General features: G+C 36.5%; 1 protein-coding gene across 9 annotated transcripts in view; it reads right to left on the bottom strand.

The window, feature by feature from the left end:
* eps8a (epidermal growth factor receptor pathway substrate 8a) overlaps window positions 1-15326 on the bottom strand; it is an 85668-nt gene extending 70342 nt beyond the window's left edge. For 5 of the 9 annotated variants that reach the window (XM_049474208.1, XM_049474210.1, XM_049474211.1 and 2 more), the window contains exon 1: window positions 15083-15326. The gene's annotated coding sequence lies outside the window, so the exon portion shown is untranslated. The remainder of the gene's footprint in view (window positions 1-15082) is intronic. The other 4 variants (XM_049474212.1, XM_049474214.1, XM_049474213.1 and 1 more) reach the window with 1 other exon arrangement.
* Between the last annotated feature and the right edge of the window lie 5185 nt (window positions 15327-20511).

Genomic DNA, 20511 nt, shown 5'->3' with positions numbered 1-20511 from the left:
ACGTCACATGTTTTCTGCAAGGTCAAAGATGAACCATGTTGAACTTTGACCACGGTAAGAATTAGCGAAGTGGAGGCGTGGTTATGGGCACTGCTCTGATGCTGGAGAAACAACTGAATCCAATAAGAGACAGCGTATCGTGGCACACCTTCCATCTAACTGTGCAAACTGCTGCTCTTCCCAGTAATTGTGAAAGCTTAAAAACACTGCATTGACCTGACTAGACCATTCACCGGACACTGTGCTGTATACTGGGTGGTAATGTCTTCTATGACGAATTCCATGTACACACATGACAATGTTGATTGGGGAATGTTAATGTTAAATTTCTGCACAACTTCTGAAACAGAATGCCACATGCATATGGCACTATAAGGCCCCGTTTAAACTCCCATGAGTATGCTGACCAGTATTAAGACTCACTCAGAGCATAACACCTCACAAGTTGTAAAGGTGTGTGAATTCCCAAGCTGTCCACTTCATGATCAGCTTACATGTGGCTATATAATCACTTCAAAAGTACAGTTTGTATGATAAATCTTCACTGATATCAATTTATTACTAGAAAACAACAATTCCTCTTAGAATTCAGGGATGATGCAATATTCTAGAGATAATATTTAATTTATTTATGCTGCTTCTATGCTTCTTAGAAATCTGACAACTGACGACTGAATCACATCACAGTTAACAAGTGACAACCTTGAACAACCCCAATACATGTTAATGCCATCTGTTCTGACTGGTTGGTTATCCAATTTTGCGCCCCCTTATCTAGGATTAAAATCATTTTTTTACCTAAAAAGTGCATTTAAACTTGTTGAATTACATTTTGTTTTAAAAACATGCTGTATATTGGCAAGAATATGGCTATATAATACGCATTATGGAACGGGTTACGGGTTCGGTACATATCAATATATTGCAATACAACATTGCATAAGGTGTTATGTTGCAATTGTTGAAATAACTTGGAGGAAAACTCACATTTATACGTTATCTGAGTAACAGAAAGTTCACTTTTTTGCCTCATCATAGAAGTGAAATCTAATAACAGAGGACAACACTGCTACATAGGGGTCAGAATCAAAACAACACAAAATGAACCACTGTCTGACACCAATCTTAACATTTAAACTAATAATTAAAAATCAATACTGTGTATTAAAAACACTGGCACACTAATTGATTACATACTGCATCAATCTCCTCTTACACACCTCCTTAAATGTGAAAAGAAAATGATGGATGATGATGGTGTAAGCCTTTTAAACTTCTACCAGATCTTTGCTGCTGTGATTGCAATACTGATGAGGCTGGTACAAATGTGTGGTCTGTGGGAGTTCAAACACAGTGTTACATTTAGTCTCTTGCCATGGGAACAAGAGACAGCAGTAGCTTATTTGGTATTTCCTCCGAAAGATATCTCCCTGCTGCAGCATCGAATTCCTTTTTCTACAGCAGCAACACCGCAGGCATTTCTTCATGGACAGATTATTCATAATTTACCTAATGAATACACTGATTCCTATTCATCGCTGTTGCTCATGAAAGACATGTACTGCAGACGTAATCTGCAGCCGCAGATCAGCTCCAATTCAAATCACAGTCACACAGTCCTGAAGATACAGAGAGGTGAAAACATCTCTGAAAACAAAAAGATCTATATACGGCTGTTCAAAGACAGCGCCAGCAGTCATAGAGCTGCAAGTATCTTATTTTGCACACATGCATACAAAAATGTTTGATCTTTTTTTTTATCTAGCAATCAGTGCTTTATCTTTATGCCTGTTGACTGTTCTTACCAACAGCAATCCAGAGGACAAAGGAAGGGCACCATGGAATGAAAAGACACACTGTTTCTACTGACCCTCCCTAAACACAGCAGTCTAAAGAAGCCTCTGTACATGTTACTAATGCTCATGTACAAACACATCAGCCGGCTGTTCAATAAATATCTTTATCATGTTACTGATTTAACTGTCATCTTGGAGGTGTGGCAAGCAATAGTTTTGGCACCACAGGTCAACCTCTCTGTTACTAGAAATGTTCAAGCGAGAAGAACATAAACTGAACTCCAACAGACCTAAATTTAAAGATAAAAAAAAGAATTTGAGTATGTTAAGCAAAATTATTTTATATAATTATTATATATTATAAAATAACCGGAGGACCACGTAGTTCAGCAAAAAAAAGAAGGTAATTGAGCCTGTACTTTTCTCTCCCAGACCACCTGAGAAACTAATCCCATCCAGATAGGGCTTTAGTTTTGTTTTGTACAATATTAGAGGGAAAAGCAACACCATGCAAAAGTTTGGGCACCGCAAAAGATCGGAAAAATCAAAAGTTCTGAAAATCAAAAGATTTTGGAGTGTATATTTGAAGTTTATAATGTACATAAAAGTTTCAGTATGGTTAGTAAGCACAATTGATATTATTTTACAGTATTTGAATTTTACACTTACAGTACAAGTGTAAAGCAATGCCAATTGGATTCTACATTTACAGCTTTCATCATTATGCCAGGTGATACAAATTTCAAATCTTTATTTATGTCACCTATCAGCAGCCATGGGCTTCTCTAGGAAAATGACTAATACTCTGAAATGTAAAATAACTAATGCCCACAAAGCAGATAAAGGCCAGAAATGTTTTCAAACAGGCATTTAATCCATTCCAGCTAAATATGAAAAGAGCGTGGCTTTTACAGCAATAGTTTTCATACCAAAAAACACCTTAATTTTTTTCTCTTAACAATACATCTTAAAATATATATGAAATGTGTCATCTTTAGTTTTATGGCTAATTGTTATATTTTAAAGGATCTAGGACACCTTTAATTGGCATATTTTGACCACACATGTCCACACTTTTTCAGTCGGATTCAAATAATATGATTAGAGTTTTTTGCCAGCCATGCAATCTCATGTCAGAGCATAATTACAGGTAATGTGAATATGGGTGGTGAATGCTGAGCAGATAAGGAGGTATTGAAGGTGACAGGACACAGATATGAGCTGCACAGCTCAGCTCAACGAATGCCAGAGACCAGGCCTCCATTTGTCAATGCTGTGATCAAATCAAATTAGGAGTGATAAGATAATGTACAGACAGTAATCAGCAGGGAAACTCTTTGGGAGCTGTTTTTCATTGGGTTGGCCGTACAAAGAAAAAGAAAAAAATAGAGACATTACATTTCATTTTCCCCAGAGCTAATTTAATTTTGAAATTCTGCAGATGCTTACAAAGTGAGTAGATTGCTCTTAGGATGACAGAATTCACCAACTGGGGAACTGAAGTAATAGAGTCCACCTGAGTTTGAGGATTTTCTTTGGCTTTAGGCAGAATGCTGATTTTCTACATTCTTAATGTACACACACTACAGTCAAAATCCTATAGGTATGTTTATTTACAGTGGTTCTAAATTTCACTGCAATATTAGTCTTTTAAATACTTTTTTGCTTTTCTTTTTTATAATGCAGAAAATGTTCTGCATATAAAGAAAAGGCGTTGAGATTAATGATTTATGGTCAATGAGTCAATAATTTTTGGAGGAGGCATTCAACCTAATCAACACTGAAACATGTCAGACATGGTGGTGGTGGGTAGCAACATGCTCTGGGCCTCTTCCATTCAGTGCAATTGATATATTGCACATAATAATAATTATAACAAAAAGAATAAGAAAAAAAGAAGAAAAAGAAAAAGAAGAAAAAGAAAAAGAGGAAGAATGCAGAGACATGGACACAACTGGGAGTTCCAAAAGTATAATAACCCCAAACACCAAAGGTGATCGTGTGTTGGATAAACACTGTCCTGGCCTAAAATAAAGAGTCAGAAAGTCAGAAAATCAACATGTATTTGAACTAGAGATTCTGATGTTAAATATCTGACTACAATTCTACAAAAAGCTTGTTACTGGCGGCAAAAGCATCTGGTCAATATGCTACATATATAAGGTGTTCTGAACTATTGATTTATGCCCAATTGCTTCAATAATGTAAACTTGTGCACAAAGTTATTGTTTATTATTAGATATGTAGTTATAATTTCAAAATAAATCAAATCAAAGCCCAAATGATCCCTTTATATTTATATCCAGAATTAATGCATGTAATCGTCTGACTGTAAGAGTTAGATAGTAAACATTAAACATCTCACTCTCCACCTCATGCTAACTGGTAACCCCTTCTTAACATTTTCTTTTTGTTCAACATAAACCCAGCAGGAAGTAAAAACTCTGAGGGAAGAAAGGCCTGCGCTCTTTTGCCATTACCTACTGAAAGGCCAGCAGGGCCAAAAATAGAAAACAATAAAGATCATTACATGACACCAACGATAAGAATAGAGGAAACTTCCTGAATAGAGCCACATCTGTTCGGACCATTTCTTAACAAAGCTGCAGCCAAACCAAGTCACTACTACCATGTAAAACACAGTGGAATTAGTGGCGTCCATGGAGACGGCAGAAAAACAATACCTGCAGCAGAATACTTAAAGCTAAGGGACAAGGTCTGCCAAACACACATGGTAGTTTAAAGAACACAAAACAACAGAAAGTAAATGTACTCTTGTAAATAGTTTTAAAACATCCAGTGAATAACCTGAAATGGTACCAGTGACCTCAAAAGATACGAACAGTGAACAGTAAACTAAACAGAGCTTTTAATGGAAAAATAAACTAAAAACTGGAAAAAAAAGCTTGTCAATTTAAGTTACTTTAAAAACATGCATTCTATATCTGTGCATTGGAACAGACTGTTACTGCACTTTCTACTGCAGTATTGATATAATATTTAAGATATGGAAAACACTCATCTTTCATTTATGGAAATTACACATAATGCTAGATTTAAAAGTACAGTTATTTTAATTCAAGCAAAACTCTTAAAAACTGAACAGCATCAAAAGACATGTTCGAGATACACAGCTCACATTACAACACATTGCAGCACAGTTTAAGCTGTTCTAAATCTCAGTTTCTAATAGAGGTTGTCGGTATGGCCCTAAACTAAGATCACAATATTTCATGGTATTTTCTTGATAACGATACTCTAGGTGATATGACAAAACACTGGATAAAAAAAATATTTCAAGAATACTGCAACAAAATGAAAATTAAATTTTATTATTGCATATGATATGATATGGCACAGCCCTATCTGAGAGATTAAAAATACCTTTTTAACTTTTAACAGATTTGTAACAGAAGTCAATGATCCAGAATGTCATGCTACTAATAACACACTCCAAATGTCTCCATATATCCAGATTTAAAGTAAAATAAATGATACTGGACAGATATAAACTGTCTCTAGTAAATATATAATGGGAAATGAGAACAGTGTAAATTTTAATGTAGCTTAAAACAGCAAAAAATCAGTACCCTAATGTGATAATTAGGGGTAGTGATAGGACACAATATTTCAGGGTATAATATTGTTCACAATAATCAAAAATGTTGCTGATATTATTGCGTATGATACGATATGGCACACCCCTAGTTTCTACTGTGGAGAAAAGACTTGGATTGCAGATTTGCCAAAATAAAAAAAAATAAAAAAACAGGCCCATTCAAAAGTGTCAGTGGACTAATGAGGCTGTGATAAGCAGATTAAACACTGTCACTGCAATGACCTTGTCTACTTGTTCTCTGAAGAGAACTTTTAAAAGCTTAAGACTACTAACAAAAAGAAGGTCAATCTAAATCACTGACCACTGGGTCTTCTTATAATCTGCTGATGCAGCTCAACACACTGCAAACTCCTGATAGATTCTCTGCTCTCAAGAACAGTGAATTATGGAAAAATGCTTAAGGCAAGAGAAACAGTGATCAGTACATTATTAATCACAAAGATCCCACATGTATGTGTTTTTCTCAGACGTCCCCTCGGAAAATTACAGGCTGAGTTTCCTACTGTTTTTTTCACCTTGCGTTTATTAAAATATCTATTTGTCCACTGCCATGCACCGTGCGTTTAGCGTGTATTTTTACAGAGATCCACGTGAACACAACAGGGAATGAAAATGGAGGAGCTACTGAACTACTGAACACAATGTCATGTGACCGAGAAAGCCAAAAAAACCTCACTGATCCTCCTGTTTTTTTTTTTTTTCAATTTCAGTGCGAAATATTCAACGTCCCCCTGAGAAACTAATCCCATCCGGATAGGGCTTAAGCAGTGTGTTTTCTAAAAAGGCTTGTTGATGCGTAATGTACCTCTTTCTAAAACTGCTCTGTACAAAACTACCAGATGTACACAACTGCGTACAAGCAATATTATACATTTTACCAGAAAAACTTCCACCTAAAAAATAAATCAACCAGTACAGTACTGAGTGTTCATCATTCTCTTTAGAACATTTAGAAGAACTCCTGAAGCACTGAATAAAGTCCAATGTAAAATACACTGCAAGCAACATCAACAGGGTAGCGCATTACAGCATTGTTATATATATTGACAGCAGGTAGAGCCAATTAACTCCAGTTTAAAGTTGTTGTTTTTTGTTGTTTTTTACACTCACATAAATAAAGAGGTGTTCACGGTCACTCATGATACTTGCTATCAGATTACTTAATTTACTAATGCTACTGCTATACAAATTAGTTGGCAGGTAAAAGACAAAAGCTACACAGGGCTTGGTTAGTAACATTGAGGTAACTTGCTTGCTAACTTAGCTATCTTGGTCTCGAAAATAGCTTTAATTTAATGTAATAATGTTAAAAAGCGCTGTGGCATGCTAAGCAATTGAACAGTGCTCACAGATTTGAAGCACCAGTGCAAGAGCCTCTGTGATTTTATTATATTGTGAATGATTTTTTAATGTTTGCTACGCTAATCTGCCTTTCATTCTTCTATCCTCTCTGTGTCTTAGTTATTTGTCTTTCCCTCCAGTAACACTTGTATCCCTTGTTTTAAATTAAAAACCCTTTGCAAATTATAATTGTGATTTCAAAATGTTTCATCCAATTCTGAAGCAATGGCACAAAACATTTTACAGTAGCCAGCTGCTCCTATATAAACCAATTTTTAAAAAGACCTCTATATAGAACAGCATTATCTAGTAAATATTTTCCTTCAATCTAAGGAATTATTTAAACCTGAAAGCATTTAAAAAGGCCGCTATATAGAACTTTCACCTTTAGTAAAGAACAACTGAATGACTGTAGCTACACTAGTAAAAAAAAGATAAGTTGTGAACTTGTCAAATTAAATTCACCTCATCACATTTTCCTTGATGGCAACAAGTATTCCACACACATATACATATTTTTAGATTTTTCTGACTTTGGAACACTTGAAACACAGCGTACAATTAAAAAAAAGTTTTCGGCAGAGAGCATTGCATAATTCTCAGCAGACATCTGAGCACACAAGCATGGCTGTTTGTTTTGAACCACGAGCAGAACTCTCTCCATGACACCATCTGCTCCCTGTGTAAACTGCAGATTAGGGCTGCTACTCCCCAGCTAATACCCACAGTTCTTAGCCCCTTGGGTAACCAGCCATCGCCCTCTTCTACCAGCACTTAATAGATTCTTAACTTCGAAGAAACAAACTGACCAAAGTAAGTTGTGTGAGGCACACATTAACACTAAACACATCAGAGTCAGATTTATGTCAGATATAGTTACACAGTGGACACAAAAACGATCACTTGATTAAATAAGCATAGAGGATATTGTGATCAACACGTATTAAGGTCATTACCAATCAGTTGGAATGATTACATGGAGACCCTGAGTGACATGTATAGCTGTAGTGTCTAAAGCAGCTTTCTTTCTCTCCACTTTACATGTAACTTGTCACTTGGTTAAAAAAAACACTATAATCTATTATTTAGTAGCAACACTATCAACTATCAACACACTAGTAAACAACAGGGCAAAAATTCAAACATTGTTTATTTTCTTTGCAGGAGGCAGCAATGTGGTAGTTTTTTTGTTCTGATAACTGATATCGTTTATTGGCCATTTAACAAAATAAAAAGTACTAAGATTTAAAATAGGGGTGTAAAAGTATGTGTTTTCATCCAGATGAATCCCAGTTCAGACGTTATGGTTTGCTGTATGCAGTTCTTTAAAAAATACAGAACAGCCTACATGCAAATACAGAAAACGCAGTGCATAAGCAAATTCCACAAGCACAAGTGACCAGGGATATTAGAAGTTCCAAGCCTTTTAAGCTTAGCTCAAGCTGACTGCCATCTGGCTATAGAGAGAGAAAATGACACAAAGGATCTAGAAGATCTGCCCGCTTCTTCTAATTCAGCAAGTCAAAGATTCTGTCTGTTTTTTTTTTTTTTTTTTAAGAAAGGCTGGGCTTAAGCTTTGATATTTAAATATAGCCTTTAAGTGAATCAAACAAAATAAAAAAACAAAATATTCTATTAATATTGTACTTTTATAACATAAGAGACTTTCTATTTCTTCTTGTATTTAAGGCAATTGTAACCTGTGGCTTTAAGTTTTTTATTTACTGTCACACAGACTGTTAGTGTGCGGCACAGATATACAGTTTGCCTTCCTGTACATACTGTATATGCCAGTCTCAATACAAACACACTTGTAAAATGTACAAATCTGTAACCAAGTGAGACAAAGATTGTTTTTGTCTATTCACCTTACTTACAAAAAAGAAAAAAATACAGCAATTATATATTGTGTCCTTTATATTTACTTTCAATAAAAGTATAAACCCTTCTGAGAAAACATAGCTTATGATAACATGAAGTAACTTGAATATCATAAAAACAAAACCAAGACCAAAAATGAAAAGCCAAAACACAGGAATCTCAAATTAGAGTTAAATGTACAGCTATTTCTGTAATACCTTTTAATAATCTATAACTTTTAATATTATTATCTATAGACTACTAAATATCTAAATTAATATTTTAGAGTGTTCAGTGTAAAGACCCGTCATTCTCTATGCAGAGCTCTGACTGCTAAATCCAGCAATAGCAGCAGCAGCAGCACAAGACCACAGAACTGATTGGCCACAGGTGTTTAAATAATCAAACAATTGCTCAGTACAAACTGTTGGAAGGTTGGCTGAATGACAGGCTGTAGCAGGAAACCAAATGGAATACATTATTTAATAACTTTTTTTTTGGTTAATACTAAAATTACAGAGCAGACACATTAAATAACATTTGTTGTTGCCTATTAATTGTCGTTTGGATGTAACACACACTTCACGCATGCTCAAGGGAAGGTGTAAATATTTTTAATACCAACAAACATTTAATGAATGTGTGCATTTACCAAAAAAAGTGCTTTCCGCAAATTCGTTCTGCTCGCATTTCATGAATAAGGCCCATTGTTTGGCTTACTTGTACCAAAAAGGGTCATAATGGGTCAAATCCCAATCATGCCGCTTGGCCTCAGCTGCAGGTGCCCAGAGAGAGCACAATTGCCTTGCTCTCTCTGGGTGGGTAGATGGTACTGTGATGGTACTCGGCAATGTTGCAGCAGTTCAAAAAGAGGTGGTGATTAAATTCTCATGTATCAGAGGAGGCATGTGCTGGTCTTCACCCTCCTGGTGTTGGAGCCTTGTTCGTGGAAGGGGGGCTACTGTTATAATGGGTATAGGACCAACTGTGGTAGGCTGAATAGTCAGAGATGTGCAACTGAGTTGGTTCTAATGACATCAGAGGAAATGTGAATGTTTTTACATAAATACAGTTGCAAGAAAATGGATGTGAACCCTTTGGGATTACTTGGATTTCTGCATAAATTGTTCATTAAATGTGTTCTGATCTTGAAGTCACAACAATAGACAAATACAGTCTGCCTAAACTAATACCACACAAAGAATTATATGTTTGCATGGTTTTATTGAACACAACATGTTAATACTTACAGTGCATGGTGACCCTCTTTTGGCAGCAAAAACCTCAACCAAACGTTTCCTGTAGTTGCAAATCAGACCTGCACAACAGTCAGAGGTATTTCGGATTATTTCTCTTCACAAAACTGTTTCAGTTCAGAAATATTCTTGGGATATCTGGTGTGATTCGCTCTCCTGAGGTCATGCCACAACATCTCAATTGGGTTCAGGAGGTCAGTACTCTCCAGAAGGAGAATTTTCTTCTGTTGAATCTATTCGGTTGTTGATTTTTACTTCTATGTTTTGGGTCACTGTCCTGTTGCATGATCCATCCTCTGTTGAGCTTCAGTTGGGGGACAGATGGTCTTAATTGCAAAATGTCTTGGTAAACTTGGGAATTCATTTTTCTGTTGATGACAACAATCTGTCCAGGCCCTGTGGCAGCAAAGCGGTCCCAAACCATGATGCCTCCTCCACCATATTTCACAGTTGGGATGAGGTTTCAATGATGGTGTGCTGTGCCTTTTTTTCTCCAAACAAAACGTTGTGTGTTCCTTCCAAACAACTCAATTTTGGTTTTATCTGTTCACAGTATATTTAGCCAGTACTGTTGTGGAACATCCAGGTGCTCTTTTGCAAACTTCAAACGTGCAGCAACGTTGTTGTTTTTTTGGACAGCAGTGGCTTCCTCCGTGTTGTCCTCCTATGAACTCAATTCTTGTTTAATGTTTTTCTTATTGTAGATTTGTCAACAAAAATGTTAGCATGTGCCAGAGATTTCTGTAAGTCTTCAGCTGACAGTCTAGGATTCTTCCTCACCTCATTGATCATTCTGCACTGTGCTCTTGCAATCATCTTTACATAAAGAGCACATCTAAAGAGAGTAGCAGTAGTGCTGAACTTTCTCCATTTGTAGACCATCTGTCTTACCGTGGACACATGAACATCAAGGCTTTTAGAGATACTTTTGTAAACCTTTCTAGCTTCATGCAAGTTACCAATTCTTGAACGAAGGTCTTCTGAAAGCTCTTTTGTGCCAGGCATGATTCACCTCAAACAATGCTTCTTAAGAACAGCAAACTCAAACTGGTATGTGTTTTTATAGAACAGGGCAGCTTTAACCAACACAACCACTCTCATCACACCCTGGCTCCAATTAGCTCTTAGAAAAGTTACTAACCTAGGGGTTCACATACTTTTTTTCTGAACTGGAGAGTAAATAGTTTTCAACTTTAATAATATTTACATATTACTATATATCTTTTTATAAAAATGACTAGATTTTTTTAAATTCTCTGATATTTAATCTGGAATTTTCTGCTGATGTTGTTCTGGTACCAATATGTTATCTCTAATGTGTTGATCTTAGTCCACTAACATGGTCTACACTGAAAAGTTTATTGTGACAAGATGTTTGGGGCCCATCACCAAGTTCTAATTGTCACTTTTCATAATTCCCACCCGCATGTAGGCTGCCAGAAGGCATAAGAGACAGAATCCTTCAGAGCATTCAGTTCAACTCCACCTCCTTCTACATCCAGCAGATCTGTGTTACAGTGGCAGTGACGAGGGCTCTGAAGGACATTTTGTTTGTCAACAATAAGGCTGGGAACGACCAAAAATACTCCTGCAGAATACCGGGACTGCGGCCAAAAACAGATTTCACATGGAAACTGAACTCCCTAAAGAGACATGCTTTCATACAGCTGTGCTCTTGTGGTTTAAGTTTCACTGAGCTCGGCATCCACATGGTGATGCTGCTGGTGGTGGTGGTGGGTGGTTCTTTGTCACCGATCTGAGACTGCTCTGGCTGTTTGTCTTCCACGGATTCCTCCTGGGCACGGATTACCCACTGAAAGCAAAACTGGTGGCATTGCAGCGTGAAAAGAAGTTGGGCCTTCAATCTGAAGGTGTCTTGAGAATTCTAATTTGTAAAGCGTTCACATCATAGAAGCTGAGCCACCATTTGGGGCAGCCAATCAGAACAGTTAATTTACATATCAGTCACCAAAAAAAACCGATGGGATAATAAGGTAAAATTGTTTACAAATTATGATAAACTCATGAAATTCTAAAAAAAAAAAACATAAAAACACTCCTCAAATGCACTCCTCAAAACATCTATCGATGAAACAGAATTCAAACGCATATACTCGGAAACAGTTATGATATAGCCTTCTGCCATGATGAAAGACAACAGTGGAAATTCACAAGTTATATAAATTGCCTCCATATTTAACCTCCTTCCACTGGGACCCAACCTGCACATGACACCAATTACTGAGAGGACACCAGAGACATCATCTAATAGGCCTAAAGACTTATTCAAATTGTTAACCACTTAGTAGTACCCTATACAATTACAAATGCACCTCTAACTTCCTTGTACAAATCAATAGGATTTGGTATAAGACCTTTAAATATAGAAGCAGAATTACAAATCCAAATGACTTTAAATGGGCTACACTGAATATCCAGCACAGATGTGAAGCAAAGTTATATTCTTCTCACAGTTCTAAAAACAAGTGGGTTACATAGAAGCACATATGCTGTGAATTGCTAAGTATGTAAATTGCTAAGGTACAAACAAAGCAACCCATAGGCTTACAATATTGAGTATATCCTTAAGTAGCCAACATTCTATGTTTTTCTTGTATTTTGGTCTACATACAGTGTGTGTGTGTATTTGGATTTCAAAATGATCATCCTTACACATTCATTATGCAACTATGCATTCACTCTTAGAATTAAACAAGCCATTTCTTTTACCGTACATGAACAGTGTGTATGTGATCACCTGTGGTAGGCTGAACAGTCAGATAGGTAAATGAGAAGGTTCTCACCACAGAGAAACCATGAACTCAACATGTTTTTACTTCATGGAATGTATGAACTGTATAGTGAGAAGTATGCGTTTAAACCTTTAAATATTAAAGCAGAAGTATGAATCTAAACAACTTTGAATATGCTACACTGACTGTCTAGAAAGTAGAGATGTGAAGAGGAGTTCTATTCTTCTTATACCTCTAAAAACAACAGACTGCAAACTGCACATCTCACTGCAGAATCCACAAAACACTTTAGTCTTCTTATTAGCAAAAATAGAGAAAATTACTAAATGGTAGCAAGAGACAATTTTTGAGCATCATATCAAGTGTTTTCTTGTAGTGTCACCCAAAGACAAAAAAGGTAAAAAAAAAAGTCAGAGGTCAAACTTTGAATTGAAAGTTAAAATTTAACTATATATTTAACTATATATATAATTAAACTTATAATTTAATTGAGTGGACAACAAAATATAGCTAGTTCTTCCAGGACACTGTTCTACATTTAAATATGACTGCAACTATTGATTAGTCAACCTAATCTGATCACTACTTTTCCGATTAGTTAACGACTATTTTTGCAAAGTGATAGAAACAGCTAAACATGGGATTTAAAAGTCATTAAAATGTCCAGATCTTGTTTAAACAAGGAATTTGCTGATAATTACTGAGTAAATATGTAATCTGTTATATTTGGGAATGTTCGGAGACACAGACCAAGTTAAGTGTAAGTGTGTAAGTGAGCCCATTACCCATCTTGCATTGCGTTTCCAATGTATTCCAAATATTTCATGGTATTTATGCGATAATTATACTCTTGGCAATATGACAAAACACTGAATTAAACAAAAATATTTTAAGAATACACTAGTGCAACAAAATATTCCATACAATATGATATGATATTGCATACAATATGAAATGTTATGACTAAAATATTAAAAAATAGGAATTTTATCAGATTTGTAACAGAAGTAAATGATCTAGAATGTCATGATAATATTAATGCACTTCAAATATCTACATATATCCAGGACTAAAGTAAAATAAATGATACTGGACAGACATGATCTGTGTCAAGTAGATATATAATGTGAAATAAGAACTGTGCATTTTTCTTTTGCTACAAAATGCAAAACAAAGTAGTCGACCGATGTGATAATTAGGGGTGGATGATATAAGACTCGATATTTCAGGGTATAATATCGTTCACAATATTTAAAAATGTTGGCGATATTATTGTGAACCATACAATATGGCAAACCCCTAATGCAAAACCAAATATATTAATTCTTTTCCTGCGGGATTTTCTGTTCACAACAGGCCTTTACTGGTTACTTGAGCAACTGCAGTGGTGCTTATGGCACTGATACAAGAGCTGCACCATAGTGCACGTTTTGAATGTACTTAACTACATTCTATACATGCTGGCCAGGGCAGAGATATCTCTAAATGCCCCAAATTTAACCTACGTCCTGTCACTTTAGCATTTTATTCAGCGTATGTAGGTTATTGTTGAGAGGACATGTTTATCTCCACTGTTCACCTTAAAGAAAAGAAACTTCCCTGCCAAAAAAAAAAATCAAGCTCAAGACCAGCTAGCTGCTCAACCAGAAAAAAACACATACTCTACGCTGAGTGGCTAGTTCGTTATCTTGCTCTTTACCAGCACAGGGTATGTTTTATTTCTCTGGAAGACTAGCTGCATTAGCAAGGTTATGTTCACAAGACCTCCTGCCTATATGGACCTGACAGACTGAGATTTAGCTAGCTAACAACCCCAAGAAAACACCACACTTCACCTACAACAACAGGACTTATCCAGTGGCCAATCTCTTCCAAATAAGCATATAATGAAGCAAAAACGGACATTATCCACCGTTTCACAATCTGAGCCCAAATAAAGACCAATAAAAAGGAAGAAATTTATTTTTCTCTTTGTTTTCCACCCTTTCTCAGGAGCAGCCCGGACAACGCGCTGGGATTGGTCATTTGCTCGTGAGAGTGCACTACTAGCCAATCACAGAGTAATTGCGGACTGCTCATAGCCAATCACAACGAAAGAAGGGCGGGACTTGTCAGAAAACAGGTGGGAAATGAGAAGCGGGCACTGGTTTGCGAGTCTCCTTCTGCTATGGCAACCGAATAGCTAGTTACCATTAGGCAGGTGTGTGACACACACAGACACACACACGACGACCAGCTCACTGTAAAGAATAAAACACAACAAATTACAACACAATACCCAAACCTAGGACTGCTGGGGATTCTGAGTAATAAAAAGAGAATATTTAGAGGAAAGCACTCCTCCTCAGCTCCACAGTAACAGAGATCTGTCTACAGATACACAGAGCCTGAACACAAGAACCCGTGATCAACACATTCCCCTTCAGGAGCGATTAAAAACGCGAACACTTAACTTACTCCAAAGACATCAAGCTGTTCCCCAACTTCTCAGCCTCGCATCGTGACCCACACGGCGCTAATTCATGGTTATAGAGGAGTCCGTGGTCAGTCCGGGTCTGCACCTCTCCTCCTGAAGTCGGAGCTGAATAAACCTCTCTACTGTGTGAGTGAGTGAGTGTTCAGTAAAATAAGACGGTGTATGAGAGCGTGGCGCTCTCTGAGAGAGGTGAGGCGTGAATGAGCTCCTCTCCGTTAGGTTTCAGAGCTCTTCGCCTCACCTCTCCACAGACCGAGACTCTAGCGCCCTCTAGAGGCGGACACCAGCCCTACAACCCAAAATTACCCACAGCATGAACAGAAGAAAAGGGCAGCCATTCCGCCTTGTCTGTCCCCAGGAAATTACATGTATAAATGTGCACATAAAATAACTTTAAAATAACTTTTATTACCAAGCATACTGTCTTGTATATTGACCTAACTGCAAAAATAAGACATGTAATTAAAAAAAATAATGTCCCCTTTCTAACTGTAAACTTTAGCATGAAATGATAAAATCCTTCAGAGATGTATTTTTTTTGCATTGTTGTGACTCCAAATCCCATCTATGCTTTAAAATAGATTTTGCATAACAAATTCATAATATTTAAGTTAAAATACACACACATTAAAAAATAATACAATACACATTAAAAACAATAACACACATTAAGTTTTACTAAATCCTGTTACTGTAACACATTACCCCATCTAAACATCTGGAACATTCTACAGGTCACATGTACAACAGGAAGTTACATCAGTAGGTTCTTCTGAAGAGCATAAAATCATAGAAAATCTAAATAAAAAACAAAAGGACCAAAATTAAGTTCCCTCATTTGTTTTATGTATAGTTCATCTTATTGTAACTATGTCCTGTTACCTAAATTAATTCTTAGATTTTATTTGTTTATTTTTAAAATACATTTTGGGAAATCACTACAATGTCCTCATGCTATTAACATAGCCACCATTTATCTATTTTTAGATATGTTTTAGCTAATTCTATGATAACAACTCCTGTTACTTTAAGTCCTGTTACTCAAAACATAGAAAGAAACAGGAATGAGTATTTTTTGTCATAAATATAAATTATTTAAACAAGCAGCCAACCATTTCTTTAGATTAAAGACTTTCTTGAGATAAAATCAAAGGAATTAGTGGACTTGCTTTTAAACATGCTTTTTTTTTTAAATGTCAAATGAGTTTTGTAAACATCTTCGGCTTGAAAATATACAGGGGTTGGACAATGAAACTGAAACACCTGGTCCACAATAATTTATTGTCCCGACGGACAGTTCTGGTGGAAACAGGAGAGTTGAGGTGCACACTCAATTCTGCCGTGATTTGGGAAGCCGTGGTTTTATGTTTTTTGGATACAATCCGGACTGTCACATCCCTTTCAGACAGCTTCCTCTTGCATCCACAGTTAATCCTGTTGGATGTGGTTCGCCCCTCTTGGTGGTTTGCTGACATTATCCTGGATACCGTGGCTTTTGATACATCATAAAGACTTGGTCTATCTTGGTCACAGATGCGCCAGCAAGACGTGCACCAACAATTTGTCCTCTCTTAAATTTTGGTATGTCACCCATAATGTTTTGTGCATTGCAATATTTTAAGCAAAACTCTGCTATTACCCTGCTAATTGAACTTTTACACCCTGGTGCAATGTGCAATTAAAAAAAGATTGGCCAATTTAGCCATGAAACCTCCCACCCTAAAATGGCAGATGTTTCAGTTTCATTGTCCAACCCCTGTATGTTTTTTTAAAAGGTATTTAAAAAATAAGTTTAATTTTAAAATAGTTACAATAAGCAAATGGCTCTCATACAAACACTATGTAACTTTACATTAAGATTGATTCTAAATGTGCATTTTTATTGCACAAACTTCTTAATGTAAAATGCTTTTGTACGTTTTATACAGTTTTCTTTGATGTCGGGTGGGGGGTTGCCTGGTTAACTCATTTAAATGGTTAAATAACATATTTTTCTTTGTATTATTATTATTATTATTATTATTATCATTGCTGTATTGTCATTGTTTTCTACCCATCCCTTCCATCCATCCATGGTTTTCAATGTATTTTAGGTATTTCAGTTATTCATATATCCACACTCAGCCCCGGTTCTAGACTGCTTTGCTTTGGGGGGCAGAAGTACATATTGGGTGGGCATGTTCATAGTCATATTTTTTAATGCTAATAATACTGGCTAACATTGATGTATGAAGTACAGAAATAAAAATGTTGCAGGTGTCTTCAAACTTAGACGTAAATATACTTTGCTTATGTAAATTAAAGTTTTTCTAATTGTGATTGATTTCAATTAAATTAAATGGTTAGAATTATACTGATATAACAACTCTGTTATGTGAAAAAAAAGAGTATCTAGACCTAAGCTGAGAATATAATATTCAAAAATGGAAATAGGAATCAGTGAGGATACAAATATGTTTTGTAAAAACAGTTGGTCATTTAGAAAAACAAAATAAAACTTATTATATTCAATATGTTTCGTGGGATATTCTTAACAGAAATTTAAATTTTTTACAGGTTTCTACAGTATAAATCTCATTTTTATATTGAAACAGAGGAGAAAGTTATGAAAATACCAAAAAAAATCATCAAGACATCTACTGTACTTTAATTGAAAATCTGGTTAAGGATTGTAGGAATTTCATGTGGATGTAATGAAATATGCACTGGTACAATCTAGTTTTTTATACATTTGTACAGTAAAGCAAATAATCTAAAGATTATAAGCACACGTTAATAAACAGTTACCTTATTCTCAATTAACTACTATACACATATACAAAGTGACAAATGGTTAACATTTCTGCCTTGAAAGGCATGTAACCAACAAACAAACTATATAACTATAACTATAACTATATATTTGGTTGCCTGTATTCTAAAAAGAACTCAGAACAAAGAAAACAAGGAAAGGCTTCTTTATAGGCCTGAAGATTGTTACACACAGTCCTGTATTTAACTGTCAAGTTGCATGTAACCAACAAACAAACTATATACAACCATTAAATCTCTATATGCAAACTATGGATATGAATATCTCAAATCTTTAGCTGGTTCAGAGATTGTTCAGATATAATTGTGGTCAATGCCCTGCATAGGAGTAAATTCAAGTCAACTCTCAGCCTGACTAGTGAATCTGACTTCTGTTTCCTGAAGGCCAATTTTTTTAACAGAAGTGAGTAAAGGATGCAAAGGATGCATAGAAATTTGAATGCCTTCCATAGAATCATGTTCATAACAAAATTACAAAGTATCACAGAAATATAAATATAAAGATAACAGTCCTGGGGTGAGTTTCCCGAAACCTTCGCAACGCTAAGAACTTCGTTAACTCATAAAGAACTTCTTAAAGGGCATTCTGCTCGTAGTTCAGCACCTTAAACATCAGGGAATACCAATTTTGAGGGAGAAAAAAATATTATTTCCGTGGTTGAATCAATTATATTATATTATATTATATTGCCAACTTTGTCTGTGGTTTGTAGTCTAACTGGCCATATTGGAATTGACCAATCAAACCCACAAATAAATCATTAAAATCCAGATTAGCGATGGTTCTTGACATTACTGCTGCAAGGAATGCAATCAATAAATTCCTGCAGATGATGCTCAAGGTTTAAGCAAAGCTGCAAAATCTACAAATCCGTGGATTCTGTAATCAGGCTGTTACTGTGGAATACACGCACCAATTCACAATTCCCACCAGTTCAGGAATTACAGCACCACACTATGTTTTTCCATGCTATTGGGAAAATTCCTGCTATTGTAGGTCTAGTGGAGGGGACGCCCGTGGTGTATTTTATCCCACCTACACGTACTGTAAAGGGTATCGGTGAATGTGCAGGTAATATTTAATAATATTTCATAATCAGGTGCTTCTTCATCTGAGCAAATTCTGGGGTGTGTCAACTTACAAATATATAAGTACCAGTCAAAAGTTTGTACACGTCTCATTCAATGTTTTTTCTTTCTTTTTTTTATTTAATTCATTTTCTACATTGTAGATTAATATTAAAACCATGAAAACTATTAATTGATGCATATGGAATTATCTAGTAAACAAAAAGGTACATTGCCTTCACAATCCCCTAACCTTAACCCAACTGAGATGATGATTTGCAAGGAGCTGGAGCTGGAGGAAAAGCAGTAACTATTCTTTAGCACCTCCAGGAATTACTTCCTTTAAGAAGCTGAGAAAACTATTCCAGGTGACTCTTCCTCCTGAAGATACTGAGATTAAAATATCAAGAGTGTTCAGATCTGTCCTCAAAGATAAATGTATAAACTTAAAACACTCTGGTTGTTTTAAAAAATATATATGCTGCTGCTGCGCCTCACTGGTACTGACCCTGTTTACGTTGACTACTCCTGTATGCTCTATAACTTTTAATTAAGTTGTTTTATCGTATCCGCACCAGTCTGGTTCTTGTCTGGCCCTGACAAGATACACAGCCATTATGACAGAGACTGTGGATACGGAGTCTATTAAGTCTGGTTTGGCTAACCAGGGCCGGCTTCTCGGTCATCACCAGCAAACGCTCTCTGGTGTGACCCAGGCCGTTGACGAGCTAGTACGCCAGCAAACTAGCCAGCAGCAGCAGCAATCCGAGACCATTGGTCATCTCCGGGGTTCATCTACCCAAAACTCCCAGCCCGGTAGTTAACCCTGTTACCACCCTTCTTCCACTCCACACGCTAACGTGGTATGTACCGAACATAGAGTTAAATGTTTCAATTTAACTGTAATTATCACCACTCCAACAGATGCGTTCTGTGTCTCAGCGCTTGTAGATTCCGGGTCGGAGGGGAACTTTATCAGCACAGACCTGGTCGAGGAGCACGCTGTTCCCACTCAAGAACACCCACGACCCATTTCCATCCAAGCTATTGATGGGAAGACAGTGCGTTCCAAGCCCGTAACCCAGCAGACTCTTCCTCTCACTCTCCAGACCAGTGCACTTCATGTTGAGGATCTCTCTCTCTTCGTGCTCCCACGCACTGAAAATCCTCTGGTTTTGGGAGCATCATGGCTAAAGACACACCATCTCGTGAAGCCTGGGAGACATCACTGCCTGGTCATCTTTCTGTCATGAGAACTGTTTATCTCTAGACTCTATCACTGTGCAGTCCACTTCTGTTGAGAGCCCTAACACTGTAGATTCCCCTGTTATTCCCTCTAAGTACTCTGATTTCTCTGATGTGTTTAGTAAGTCTAACGCTACCAAGCTACCTCCCCATCGCTCCTATGATTGCTCCATTGATTTAATAGAGGGCGCTACACTGCCTAAAGCTTGTGTTTATCCTCTTACTTTTGACGTTCATCCAAATCCTCTGTAGGTTTCGGTTTCTTCTTCGTTAAGAAGAAGGATAA

Source organism: Astyanax mexicanus, chromosome 2 (genome assembly GCF_023375975.1).
Source record: "Astyanax mexicanus isolate ESR-SI-001 chromosome 2, AstMex3_surface, whole genome shotgun sequence".
Classification (NCBI taxonomy): Eukaryota; Metazoa; Chordata; class Actinopteri; order Characiformes; family Acestrorhamphidae; genus Astyanax; species Astyanax mexicanus.
This window is presented reverse-complemented; position numbering and strand designations above follow the sequence as displayed.